The 13,680-nt window shown below is 41.1% G+C and overlaps 1 pseudogene; it reads right to left on the reverse strand.

Moving 5' to 3' along the window:
* Positions 1-5,946: 5,946 nt before the first annotated feature.
* On the reverse strand, positions 5,947-9,494 carry LOC102008599 (annotated as a pseudogene).
* Positions 9,495-13,680: the final 4,186 nt, after the last annotated feature.

Genomic DNA, 13,680 nt, shown 5'->3' on the forward strand with positions numbered 1-13,680 from the left:
TGTAGGTTGTCCCTTCTCTCTGTTCACTGTTTCCTTTGCCGTCAGGCACGGATTTTACATCCACCGGTGGTGAACACAGAAGGCTGAGGAGCCCAGGGCCACTGGTTCTCCCTGAATGTTGGGCCCTGGCTCTGCCTGGAAGATAACGTGCAGAGGACCTTGACCAAGGCTGTCCATGTGGTCAGGCTTTTCATGCCAGGCTCCAGGCAGGAGGGAGGCCAGTTCCTCAGCCAGGGAAGAAGTGTGTGAGGGATGAGCTTCTGTTTCGGCTGCCTGCAGTCGGGTCAGAATCACTTTGGAGAACTCTTTCTCTTGACCTTTTGGCCCCTTCTTCCAATTGTTCTGCCTGGGGTTGGCGTCGTGTGAGGCTGGGAGGTACCACAAACAGGATGGGCAGAGGCTCCCATATGGGGAGCGCTTGGGGAGGTTATTGGGGAGTAAGACTGAGGGGGCATGGCTTCTGACCTCCGCACAGCCCAGCAGGGACCCAGAATACGAGCAGCTCATTTTTGATGACATACAGTTAGAAAACTAAAAATTTAAACGTGTAAGTGATTTAGTATTGATTAGTGTGACTTAGTATTAATTTTATTATTCATTTAATGATTCTTAAGCTTTTATTTCAAAATAAATATGTATTCACAAGAAGTGAATGTGAAGATAGTGCACAGAAGTCCTGCTAGTTTTCCTTGACGGTTACATCTTATGTAATCACAGTACCACATCAAAACCCCCCCTAGTGCTAGGGATTGAACCCAGGGCAATGTAAAATAAGTGGAATCATGCCATATCTGACCTTTGGAGACCGGCTTTTCCCCCTAATACCCTTGAGCACCATCCAAGTGGTTGTGTGTATTAATAGCTTACTACCTTTTATTGATGGCTAGGTTCGTGTTATGAGTGTCTGAACATTTAACCTATTAAGGGAGGATTTTCCTTCCCTTTTTGGCTATTATAAAGAAATCTGCAGTGAACGATCATGCACAAGTGTTATAAGTTTTCATTTATTAAAAATTGCTGGGTCAACTGCAATTGTTGGTCATATGATGAGTATGTATTTAGCTTTTAAAGAAATTGCCAAACTCTGTTTCAGAGGGGCTGTACTATTTTATGTGCCCACCAGCAATACATGAGAGAATTTCTTCACATCCTTGTCGCCAGTTGGCACTGTCACCATTTATTTTTGCATTTCTAATGGGTATGGTGATAGAGCCTGTGATCTTGATTCTCGTTCCCCTAACGGCTAATGAAGCCAAACATCTCTCATGTGCTTATTGCCATCTGCGTCTTCTCTTTGATGAAGTGTCTCTTCATGTCTATTGTTTTTTGTCTTGAGGGTTAATATTAGTCTGAAGGGAGGTGTGATAGGAAAATACAATTTTTTTGGGCTGTTTTTAAGTGCTCAGTGGGTACTAAGAATTGAAATTTCTGGTCTTAGAAGATTCAGATATGCACAAAATAGCTGTAGTAGTTTATGCTTCCTCTAGCACTTTTTTGGGTACCACTTCCATGTATCTTTGTAAATATTTCTTTTTTGGTGCCAGTTTGATAAGTGATAATAGTTCCAACTTTTTTTTATCTGTTTATCTGCATACTAGAAAGGCTGTGCATGTTTCTGTAAGTCTTTTGGCATTGGATTTACTTTCTTAAGAGTTACTGTTCATGGGCTAGGGGCGCAGCTCAGTGGTAGAGAGCTTGCCTGGCATGCACAAGGCCATGGGTTTGATCCTTAGCACTATGAAACAAAAACAAAGCCAACTTTATTGTTTTTTTTTCCAGTACCAGGAATCGAACTCACGACCTTGCGCTTGCCAGGTAGGCGCTGTACTGCTGAGCTAAATCCCCAGCCCCCAAACAAAGCCAACTTTAATCACACAGATAGTGAGATTTTCTTTATTATCCATTGAAACAAGGAAAATAATCAAAAGGGCTAATGTTCTCTTTGAATACTATCCTATCTCTTCACATATCAGCCCAAACGTAGTGATGTAAAATGACTGTCAGTTGTCCTTGAGGTTGGTGGGAGTTGAACTGATTTGGGTTGACTTTTCTGGTGCTTCTGTGGTTGGTTGGTCCAGATGGCTGGATTGGGGTAACTCTGTCCTTCTGCACTTGGCTGTCATGTCCTCCTGTGAAGGTATTCTGGGAATGTTCTCATCACAAGGGTGCAAGAGACATGCAAGAACTTTTTGAAGAATTTCCTTAGGCCAGTTTTGCCGTTGTCCCATTGGCCAAAGCAAGTCACACTGAGAGGTAGGGCAAGAGGACACTACTCAAAGGCCCAGCCACATGGAGGTATGGAACTTTGGGGCTGTTAGTGCACCCAAGCTACTTAGCACAATCCACCCTTTGTTCACAACTAGCCATCTCTCTCCCATATGCAAAATATACTGACCCCCATTCTGGGACACCTGCAAGATGACCCACAGTCACACCAGTAACACTGGATCGAGGATCTTGTGTCTACGTTGCGTCTGCACGGGGCTCCTGGGGCGCGGTGTCTCTTAGCCTGGGGACCTATGAACTAAAAGCTATGCCCCCTCCCGGTGACACACAGTTGCAGTAGATACTCCCATTTGAAAAGGGGGAGGATGAGAGGTGCGTTACATCCGTGTCCACGGCTGGGACAGAAGCAAGCTGGGAAAGTGTTGCCGGCTTCTCCTCCTTTGGTAAGGCTTCATTTTTGATAATTCTTACTTCAGGGGTGGTGCCTATCTCCTGTTCGGCACCCGTTCCGGCTCATCGAAATTGGCTATCCCGCCCATTATTCTCCAGAACACTTGGTTTCACCCACTGAGAGGCCTTTCCTTCCCATTACATTCCCTGTTACATCTGAAAAGAAAATAGACCCTTCAAGCAATTTCACAGCCTTTTTTCTGCCCATAGGCCCTTTCTGCATTCGGAACAATATCAACCCAGACCTGGGCAACATCTTCAGAAATGTTCTGGGTTTTCTGTGCATCTGATTCCATTTAATGCCATGTATCAAAGGCCACAGCCAGAATTTTGGAGAAGTGCATTCTTTCTATGCCTAATCACTACTGCCTTGGGCATGTGAAGCCATGTTTGTGAGATTTCCTAGATTTCTGTTTGTCCAGCTGAGAGCGGCTCTGAGGCAGGACTATACAGATATGTTCAAGCTTCTGCTTTTGTCAAGCTTTCCCCTGCCTGATTGGCCGAAGCAAATCACACAGCTGAGCCAGAGGCAGTATGGGAAGGCGCTGCGAAAGGGCATGGACTCAGGGGAGTATGAAAAATGAAGGGTTTAGTGCGGTCCATCTACCACAAGGTAATTTTGAGAAGTTTGCTGGATTTCTTGCGTATGTGTGTGTTCATAAATGTGAACGGTGTAGCATTCTGCATCTTGCTATTTTCACCTAATGATATCTTTTTTGTGATCTATTCCTTTTAACTGCTGTAAGGATTTCATTAGATGAATATATAGTGCCTTTTACTGAGCCATTTCTATGATGAATGAACATTTAAGTTATTTCTAATTCTTTTCATTATTACTCTATTTCATACGGTCTAAGATGTACCTTTTTCATTTTAATATTTCTGAGAGTTATGGTATCTTACAAGTATTTGGAAGTTTATTTTCATTGGTATATAAAATAATGATGCATCTTGTAATCAGTGTTGTCTTAGGCTTGATGAAATAGAGAATAAACACTGATGATCTCCCTGCTTCTGCTGATCTTCAAAATCAGTGTAACCATTTATATGGTCGCCATTGTGCGCCTTGCCAATGACTGATTCATTCTTAGAGTTTTTGCGATTTGCCAACATGATAGATGTGAAATTGTATCTCAGTGAAGTTTTATTTTATTTTATTTTATTTTTTTTGTCTTGTCTTTTTGAGACAGGGTCTTGCTATGCAGTTCAGGCTGGCCTTGAGCTCACTTTGTAGCCCAGGCTGGTCTTGAACTCACAACAATCCTCCTGCCTCAACCTCCCGAGTGCTGGGATTACAGGAGTGCGCCACCACACCCGGCACTCAGTGAAGTTTTAAATGCAGCTTTCTGATTCATAGTTAGACTAAACATTGCTTCATATTTATCACGCATTTAGGCTTTTTTTCTATGAGTTGTCTATTTATAGCTATTGCTCATTTTTTTATAGTGTATTTTTCCCCATGATTTATAGCATTTGTTTATACATTATGGGTGCTAATCTTTCATTAGTACATTGAAAATATTTCCTGAATAGTCTGAAGTTTTGTTTACAGTGTTCTTTATTGTAAAGATAATTTAAAACTCAGTATGTTTTAATGGTTTTGGATTTTTGTGTTTTGTTTAAAAAATTCTTCAACACTACTACTATTACTTCTAGTTTAAGCTACAATTTTTTGAGCAGTTACTATGTGGAAAACACTGTTCTAATGTATTAACTAATTCAATTCTTACAGTAACTATCAGATAGTTATTATTATTAACTTTATACTTAGGAAATTGGAATCAAAGAGCCTCTTCTAAGTTGAATAAGGCCACTCCCCTGCAAAGGTGACCATATCCTAGTTCCTCGGACCCAAGGGTATTATTTCACATAACTAAAACATGAATATTCCCTTATGTGACAAAATATGAGGTTAAGGATCCTGAGATGGGAGACCGGCCTGGACTATCTGGATGTGCCCCAAATGCAGTCACCAAATCAGCATGAGAAGGAGGCAAAGGGAGATACTGTCATATAGAAGAGGCAATATGGCCACAGAGGCAGGCACTGTGGTGATGTGGCCACAAGCCAAGGACACCAGAAGCTAAAAGAGGCCATGAACAGATAATATTTTTTCATGTGCTTATCTATGTGGTTTTCTTCTTTCATGAATGATCCATCTTCCCATTGGGTTATCTTTTTCTTTCAGAAATCTTTATATAGACTAAATGCTTTGTGATGTATGGAAAATAAATATATATATATATTTTTTGGTACTGGGGGTCAAACTCAGGACCTTGTGCTTGGCAGGAAGGCAATTGTTAAATATATTTTCCAATGTGCAATATGACTTTTTGTGATGCTTTTATTGTTTTTTTTTGCCACTCAAACCTTTATATTTTTATTAAGCCAAATTTATCATTTTTTCATTTGTGTATGTAACTACTGTAATTTAAAAAGAGTTCCTCTAAGTTCACTTGTTCTTCTAGTGCTTTGACTTTTGGGGCTGTTTAGCTTCTTCCAGCCACTTGGAATTTAGTTGTGAGAATACTGTGTAGGGGGATAACTTCATCTTTTCTCCAGAATGATAAGCCCATTGCCTCATTACCATTAGTAATAGATCCAGTCCCCTCCCCCCAATTTGAAATGCCTCATGGGTCCATTTCTGAGCTCCTCATTACATTCCTCCAGCTTATGTATCCTTACTCTAATGCTAAACTATGTTAATTCCTATAGTTGGTGTTTTGATATTTGGTAGGACAAGCTTCCTCTCTTTTTCTAGAATTTGTTTTGACTACTTTTGTATATTTACATGTTCACATATATTCTTAATTATTTCGTGCAATCCCTTGAAAAATTTTATTGATATTAAGATTATGTTTTCAATGAATTTATAGACTATTTGGATGAGAGCTACTGAAATCTTATTATATAATTTCCCCTTCTTAAAAATGAGTTTCTGCTTCTAGTTAGGTCACTTAAAATTAACTTTCAGTTAAGTTTTATAGTTGTATTATAAACCTTCTTGCACATTTCTTATCAGGTATATTCCAAAGTACATTATGGTACTAATATCTTCCTTTTGCTACTATGCATTATAATTGCTTAGTACGTATTAGTAGATAAGAGTTGTTGATTTTTTTGCCATATACAGATTTGATTATGATCAAATTTATGAATGTTGTATTTCATTTCTGGATTTTCAGTCATAGAGAAGGAAGCGTTCTTTATTTTTTCCAAATGATGACATTGGTTATTTACCCATGTCTTTTTATTTTATTTATTTGTTTATTCACCTTATTAATACAGTGTTTATTTATCTTCCCTCTGTCAGACCCTGAGCCAGTCACTTTCCCCAGGCAGCCCAGGGAAGTACACGGGAAGGAACAGAGAGGGCAGACAAGACATGGGAGAAAGAACTACATGAGGTGGAGACGGCTCCTTTACACTGCGAAGAGGATGAGAAAGGCCACCGTCAGGCAGAACAGCCCCATGGCCTCCGAGAGGGCAAAGCCCAGAATGGCGTAGGAGGAGAGCCGCTGCTTCAGAGAAGGGTTCCTGGCATAACCATTGACGAGGCTTCCAAACGCAGTCCCAGTCCCAGCCCAAGAGCCAGCCACCCCAACTGTGGCAGCCCCAGCTCCGGTGAACTTGACTGCCGTGTCAATGTCTCTTGAAGTGATGCTGGTTTGGAAGCTGCGGCTAGGGACAAGTGAGGTCAGGGGATGAGGGACGCAAAGCTGCCGAGGCTCTCTTCTGCCGGTGTCTGTGGTCTGGTTAGCACTACTGCAGATAGGAGTTGGCTCAGCAGCTGGGAGGTGCTCCTGACCAAGGGCGGGGTGGAGACAATCTGGAGCACATGTACATTTTCAGTGGGTGAGGGATCGGGGCAGGAGAGCTGCTCCCAGTGGAGAGACGACAGAGCTATCCATGTCTTTTTAAAAATACTTTTGTGTGGTTCTTTTTTCTTTTTATTTAGACCTCTTATCTATTTCAGATTTATACTGGAGTTTGGTGTAAGCACTGATCCTCTGTGTGTGTGTGTGTGTGTGTGTGTGTGTGTGTGATGGGAGATGGAAGCCAGGGCCTTCATACTGAACTACATCTCTCTCATTTTAAAATTTAATTTACTTTTATTTTATTTTAATGATGGAATCTTGGTGGGTTGCTAATTTGCCAAGGCTGCATTCGAACTTGTGATGCTCCTGCCTCAGCCTTCCAGGGTGTGAGTATTACAGGTGTGAGACACCAAGGACAGCTGATCTAGTTTTATTTTCTTTATCTATGACTGTTTCGTGTACCAACACTATTTTAACCCTCACACCTTCCTTTTCCTCACTAATTTGAGTTACCATTATAGTATAAGCTAAATTCCCCTATTTCTAGATTTTCTCTTCTGCACGCTTGGTCTGTCTAATCACGTGCATACCATACTATTTTAATCCGAGAGTCTTTATGGTGTTTTCAGATCAGTGTGTGTGTGTGTGTGTGTGATTTGTTTACTTTGGCACTAAGTGGCTCTTTTCCTCTTCAGTGGTGGGAGATGTTTATTTTTTTCCCCTCTATTTTCCCTCATTAATTTTCTTACATGATTTCCAGCTTTCTGTTTCTTGGACACCTGCTCTGGAAGGGATTTTACTTCTAATGCGTTCTTTGGCTATGTTCATTCTGCAACTGAGTCCTTTAATGAATCTTTTTAATCAGAACAGCTCAATTTTTATTAAAATGTGTATTTTTTCTTTTGTTTAATAGTTGTGCTACCCTTCTGTTATGGTTTGGTTGTCCCCCCAAAGCCTCATGCCGTCATGGGGCAAGCCCCTAGAGTTAATGGTTGATTCATGGGTGTGAGTGCTATACCCGCCTTGGGGCGGGTAGTTTGCATATAATGTAAGGGAGGGAAAGAGGCTGCTTGCTGCTGCTCCTTCCCTTGTGCTCTTGTTGCTTTTGCTGTCTTCCACCACCATGAACTGTTGCCCTGTGCCATGTGCCACTCTGCCTTGGAGCCAGCCGAGTATGGACTGAAACCTCCACAAACTGTGAGCTAAATAAACCTTTCCTTCCTTAATTCTGGGCATCAGGTATTTTGTCTCAGCAATGAGAGAAAAGTAACCAAGACACCTTCCATATTTTTCTAAATATATAAAATCTTCATACAATAGAAAAATCCTTTTCTTTTTTTTTTTTTTTTTGTTTTTTTTTCCGGTACCGGGAACCGAACTCACGACCTTGCACTTGCCAGGCAGACGCTTTTGCCGCTGAGCTAAATCCCCAGCCCGAAAAATCCTTTTCTAATTGTGCTCGCCTCCCTCTGTTTGCCGAGTCTCTCTCTTGGTGTTGGTATTCTTGAGTGTTTGGAGATCACCGCTCTTCATGTGTCCCTTGGCTTCTGCTGCCTGTTGCTACAGTGTGGTGTTGGACTGAGTGGAAGTTCCCTTTGCTGTTGGCTTTGACAAGGATACAGCAGGGTGTGATCTGGGCATGAGCCAGCCATCTCCTGCCACCTACTGGGGACACCGCTCTGCCTGTCTTCCCTGTGTCTGCATACACTGCTCTCCTGGAGGCCCGGACCCCTGCAGGTGGCAATGGCAACGTTCAGGGTGACATCTCAGATCCTGTTAGACTGCTGTTTGTCACCAGAGCCCCAAGTCTGCTCTGGGTTTCTACCATGAACATTAAATATCTTCGCTATTCTCTTCCTCCCTCCTTCTCTACCGTCCACTTGAATTACTTATTCATTTTTAAATTGATACACAGCATTGTACATTTTCATTGTGTGCAGCATGGCATTTTGCTCTGCAGCACACATGCCTTGTGGAGTGGTCAATATCACTAATTAACAAGTGCGTTACCTCGTGAGTTGTCTTTATCTTGGGAGTGGTCCTCACCCCCCTGGAGCGCTTCTGTTCTTTTGGAACATGTCTTGGGTCAGCCAGAGTTCGTCTTCCTTGCTTTTGAGCACAAGTATATATTTATCATGAGAATTTTGGCAAAATTTTTAAACAAATTTGTTGCAGAAGGGGGAAGACTGTGACCTTGATTTAGTTTATTATCTTGAACTTGCAACTTCACTGGATTTTCCTCTTTCTTTCTTTCTTTCCTGTTTTTGTAATTTCAAAAAGAATTATTTTCAGGTTTCATGGCAACTGTTTCTTCCCTAACCTTTTATAAGTTGTACTGTCAAAGCACACATAGCATAAAATTTGCTGTCCCAGTCATTTTAAAGTGTGCATCTCAGGGGTGTAATGTACATCTGCAGTGTCACGTGAACATCACCACCATCCATCTCCCTCACTCCTCCCATCTTGTAAAACTGAGACTCCACACCCGCTAACCCACAGCGTCGCAGCTCCCTGGCCAGCCAGGAAGCCAGCTTCTACTTTCTGTCTCTGGGACTTTGACAACTCTAAGTAACCCGGATAAATGGAATCATACCGTATTTGTCTTTTCATGACCGGCTTCTTTCTGTAGGCATAATGTCTTTAAGGTTTATCTATGCTGTCGAATGTGTCAAATTTTCTTTCCTTTTTAACGTGGAATAGTGTGCTGCTGCATATACACTCCCCGTTTTGTGTATCCCGCTAACCCACGGCTTGTCTCACTGCAGCTATTGGGAACAGTGCTGCTATGAACCCGGGAGTACAAATACCTCTTCTAGACCTGTTTTCAGTTCTTTTGTGTGCACACCCAGAACTGGAATTGCTAGGTCACGTGATAATTTCATTAAAAAAATTTTCAGGCACTACCATGCTGGTTTTCACAGCAGCTGTACCATTTTATAGTCTCACCAACAGTGCAGCAGTGTTGCACTCGTTTTCTGCTTTTTTCTTTTTGATATTCATCACCCTAATGAGTGTGATTGTTGGTAGCTCGTCTTGTTGTGGTTTTGTTTTGTGTTTCCCATTGAGCAGAGACACTGAGCATATTTTCTGTGCTCATCGGTCACTTGTAGATCTTCTTTGGAGAAATGTCTTACCAAGTTTTTATTTATTTTTGAATTAGTTTTTATTATTGTTGTTTAGTTTTCAAAGTTCTCTATGTATTCTGGATATTACTCCCTTCTCAAATATATAATTTAGATTTTCACTCTGAGTTACGATTTTACTCCATTTAGATATGTGTGTGTGTGTGTGTGTGTGTGTGTGTGTGTGTGTGTGTAATGAACCCAAAGCCTTGCCCATTCTAGGCAAATGCTCTCCCACTGAGCTACCTACCCAGCCCTAACACTGTCTGTCATCCATGTTATTTTTAAAGTTTCAAGAAGCCCACTTTGTCTACTTTTTCTTTTATTGCCTGTACCTTTGGCATTATATTCAAGTACATTCTATTTCATTGGTGTATAAATCTTTCAGCCAGTACCACACAGTTTTGATTACCATAGCTTTGCAGTAAAATTTAAAAGCAGGAACTGTAAGTTTTCTAGCTTTGTTCCTCTTTTTCTTGAGATCCCTTGATGAGATTCCACATGATTTTTTTTTTTTTTTGAAGTATCACTGTGTAGGTCTCACTATGTAGTGTAGGCTGGCCTTGAACTCACTTATGTAGCCCAGGCTGGCTTAATATGGATTTTGCTGGTTGTCATTATCATGTCTATTTTATTTAATTTTTTTTTTCTGGTACTGGGAATCGAACTCATGACCTTGTGCTTGCCAGGCAGGCGCTCTGCCACTGAGCTAAATCCCCAGCCCCTGTCATGTCTATTTTATACCACCATTACCTAGGAATGTAACAATGACAGTATATAGTTAAATATCTGCGTGTTTAAAAAACTTTATGTAAGTGGCGTATTATGCATCTTTATGTAATTAGCTTTTCAAACTCAACAGTATAGTTTTGAGATTTATCCATGTTAATAAATTAAGTCCAATTCATTCATTTAATGATCCATTCTGTAATTATACAACTTATCTATTCTTTGCTGATGGTCAAAGGTTGTTTCCAATTTTTGTTTATTAGAAACAGTGGTACAATAAACGTTCTGTAAATGAGTATTTGTGCATATGTACTAGAGTTTCTCTAGGGTATATCTTTAGGAATGTGATTGCTAGATTGCAGGATATACACATCTTTAACTTAATTAGATTTTACCAAACTGCTCTCCAAAGCAGTAGTCCAATTTGCACTTCCAGTAAAAGTGTGGAAGCCACCCTCTCTCCCCAAGAGCTCGTCAGTGCTGGGTGTTATTGGACTTGTTAATTATTGCCACTCTTATGAAGGTGGAATTGCATTGCCATGTGAATTTAAGTAGCATTTTCCTGATTATGAATGAGACCGAGGCATTAGCTTTCATTTATTGAACATCAGGTTTCACTTCTGTGATTCCCATACTCATATCTCTGCTCACTTTTTACTGCATTACCTTTTTTATGAAGAATTTCTTACGGACTCTGGATAATTGTGTGTGTGTGCATTTTGCTGGGGATCAAACCCAGGATCCTGGGTATCTGAGACAAGTGCCACCACCGCCAGTGCTAGCCTGAACACTAATACTCAGTTTCTTGTATGAATATAAATACCATGCCTGAGTTTGTGACTTGCATTTTTACTTTGTTTATGGTTCCTTGTGAAGTATAAACATCAAATATTTATTTGTAAAATAGGCGATAGAGTCATACGGGTAACAATATTTTAAGTAGAGATGAGATGACTGCTGCGTTTGCCCAGCCCCCTAGCAGTGTTACTCATATCTCAGGTACCCTTCCTGAATTGCTTTATGCATCTACAATCAATGCACAACTGTGCCTCCCCTACATATAAAAAGGTAGTTACATTTATCTTTATGGTTTGAATTGTTACTGAAGAAGTCTTTCTTATTCTTGAGTTTTAGAGACAGTCTTTTTTTAAACTTTAGCTTATTATATTATTAATAGTTAATTTGTTTTAGTAATACTGATCAAATTGCATATCTATTTCCTCCCTGATTTTTAAAAAAATGCTGCCTTTTGAGGTGTGTTTATTGCTCCATGTACCCTAAATGAAAGGTTTGTTTCTGTGCTTTCTGCTCAATTTCATTGGTGTGTTATCTATCTTTCCCTCAAGCAATGCAGCTGTTTTAATTCCTATAGTTTTATAGGAAATCTCTGGTAAGATCAGTTTTACAGTTCCCTATCCCCTAGAGAGTCTGAGGTTATTCTTGGCCTTATTTGAGTTTAATTAGATTGACTGGAATTACATAACATCTATAGATTAATTGGGGGGAGAATTTCTATCTTTAGGATATTTGGCATTCCCAGGCATGATCATAACATGTGCGATCATTTATTAAGTCTTTAAAAACCGTAATTTTATGCATAAAATGCTTGTGTTCCTTTTGGTTGGATTTTTTTCCTGTGGTGTGCTGTATGTTTTATGTTATAAATTTTGTGTTGTTTACAAATGACATTTTCTAACTGTTGCTGTTATATAAGGCCGCAGATGAATTTTGTGTGTCTGTTGACAGAGCTGTAATCTCTTATTCATTCTTAATTGTGTTTTTAGAAGCTCAGATTTTCTACATATTTATCACCACCCATAAATAATGATAGTTTTAGTTTTCATCTTTTCATTTTTTATGCTTGCCATTTGTCTGTCTGTCTGTCTACCTACCTACCTATCTTACTGTACAAGGGGTGATCAAAATATATAGTGAATGTTTAAATTAATAAAAAGATTACAGTAGAAGATATCCTGCCATTAATCTCCCCTTTGCTTCTAACACCCTATCCCGCTGTTCTTGCTCCGTCTAATACAGTTCTAGAAGACCTTTTTTTGTAAGTGTAATAAAAATACGATGACTGCTGCTGCTGAGTGCCTTCCAACTGAAAGGCGGGCTCTTACAAATACCACACTATGTCCTCATCTGCTCTAGTCACTGAATGTGACACCCTGTAACTTCTGGACCTGTAGCTCAACCCTTCCGTCAAAATGATCCTGAAAGGTAAACATTTTGAATGGATTCAGGATATCTAGGCTGCACAGCAGCGCAAGTACACACACAAGGACTTCTAGCACCGCCTCAGGCAGTGGCAAGAGCAGAAGGATACGCGTGCTCAAAGTGAGGGGGGCATTATTTTTAGGGAGATTAATGGCCGTCTGTCTCTTGCCGTAATAAATTTTAAAAATATGAACATTTATCACACTTTTCGATCAAACCTCAAGACCTCCAGCACCACACTGGGAGGGGCTAGTAAGCACCTTGATTTGTTGCTGACTCTCAGGGGAGTGGGTTTAACATCTTATCTTAAATATTATATATGGTATAGTTACTTCTCTTAGTTGAGACAATATTAGCTGCTATAAAGGCTGCAAAATCTTAGCATCTGTAATAAACACAAGTTTATTTCTTGCTCACTTAAGTTGTAAAACATTTACCCCCGATGGGTGACTAGTTCTTTAAAAGATCGCACAAGGGACCTGGGTTCTTTTTAACACGTGGCCTCCAAGGGTACCAGAAAGGAGGCAGGGAGATGGAGGATCACAGAGGAGGGCTGCGTCGGGTAGGCTGGAAGGCACGCACAGGCTCACTCCTGCTTCCCAGTGGCCAGCACTCAGCCGCGGCTGCACAGAACTGCAGAGAGGCTGGGAGGCTGTCCCGGCCTGTGTGCCGGAGGAAATGAGGTTTGTGTGCTGACAGGGGGCTTTTACCACAGTCCAGTCCATTCATGACTACTCCGTCCCACGCAAACCTGACCTCCTACCCTCTTTCCCCGGACTCCAGCCCAGGTCACCTGTAGTTGTCACTTCCAGAGGAAGTTCTGGGAGACCTCTGGGTGACAGGCAGATTCTGGTGCAGTTCCTTCACGTCCTCTGGTGACCTGCGGACTCAAAGGAGAAGCTCAGCTCTCCCCTGTCCGCAGCAAGTGCCCAGCACCCCAATAGAAATTTCTACCTAGAAGAGGAAAGAAGAGAGGCTGCAGCAGTGGCTGGTCAGTAGCAGGGACCAAAGGGGCCAGGTGTCCGAGAGGCCGCTGTGCCCACTCGGGTTCAGGTGCCAGGAATCTCATGGAAGACAATTATTACGGGTCCTTCTCAACCCTTATTTACTTCCCA

This window comes from Chinchilla lanigera, unplaced genomic scaffold (assembly GCF_000276665.1).
Source record: "Chinchilla lanigera isolate Chin_1 unplaced genomic scaffold, ChiLan1.0 scaffold00007, whole genome shotgun sequence".
Taxonomy (NCBI): domain Eukaryota; kingdom Metazoa; phylum Chordata; class Mammalia; order Rodentia; family Chinchillidae; genus Chinchilla; species Chinchilla lanigera.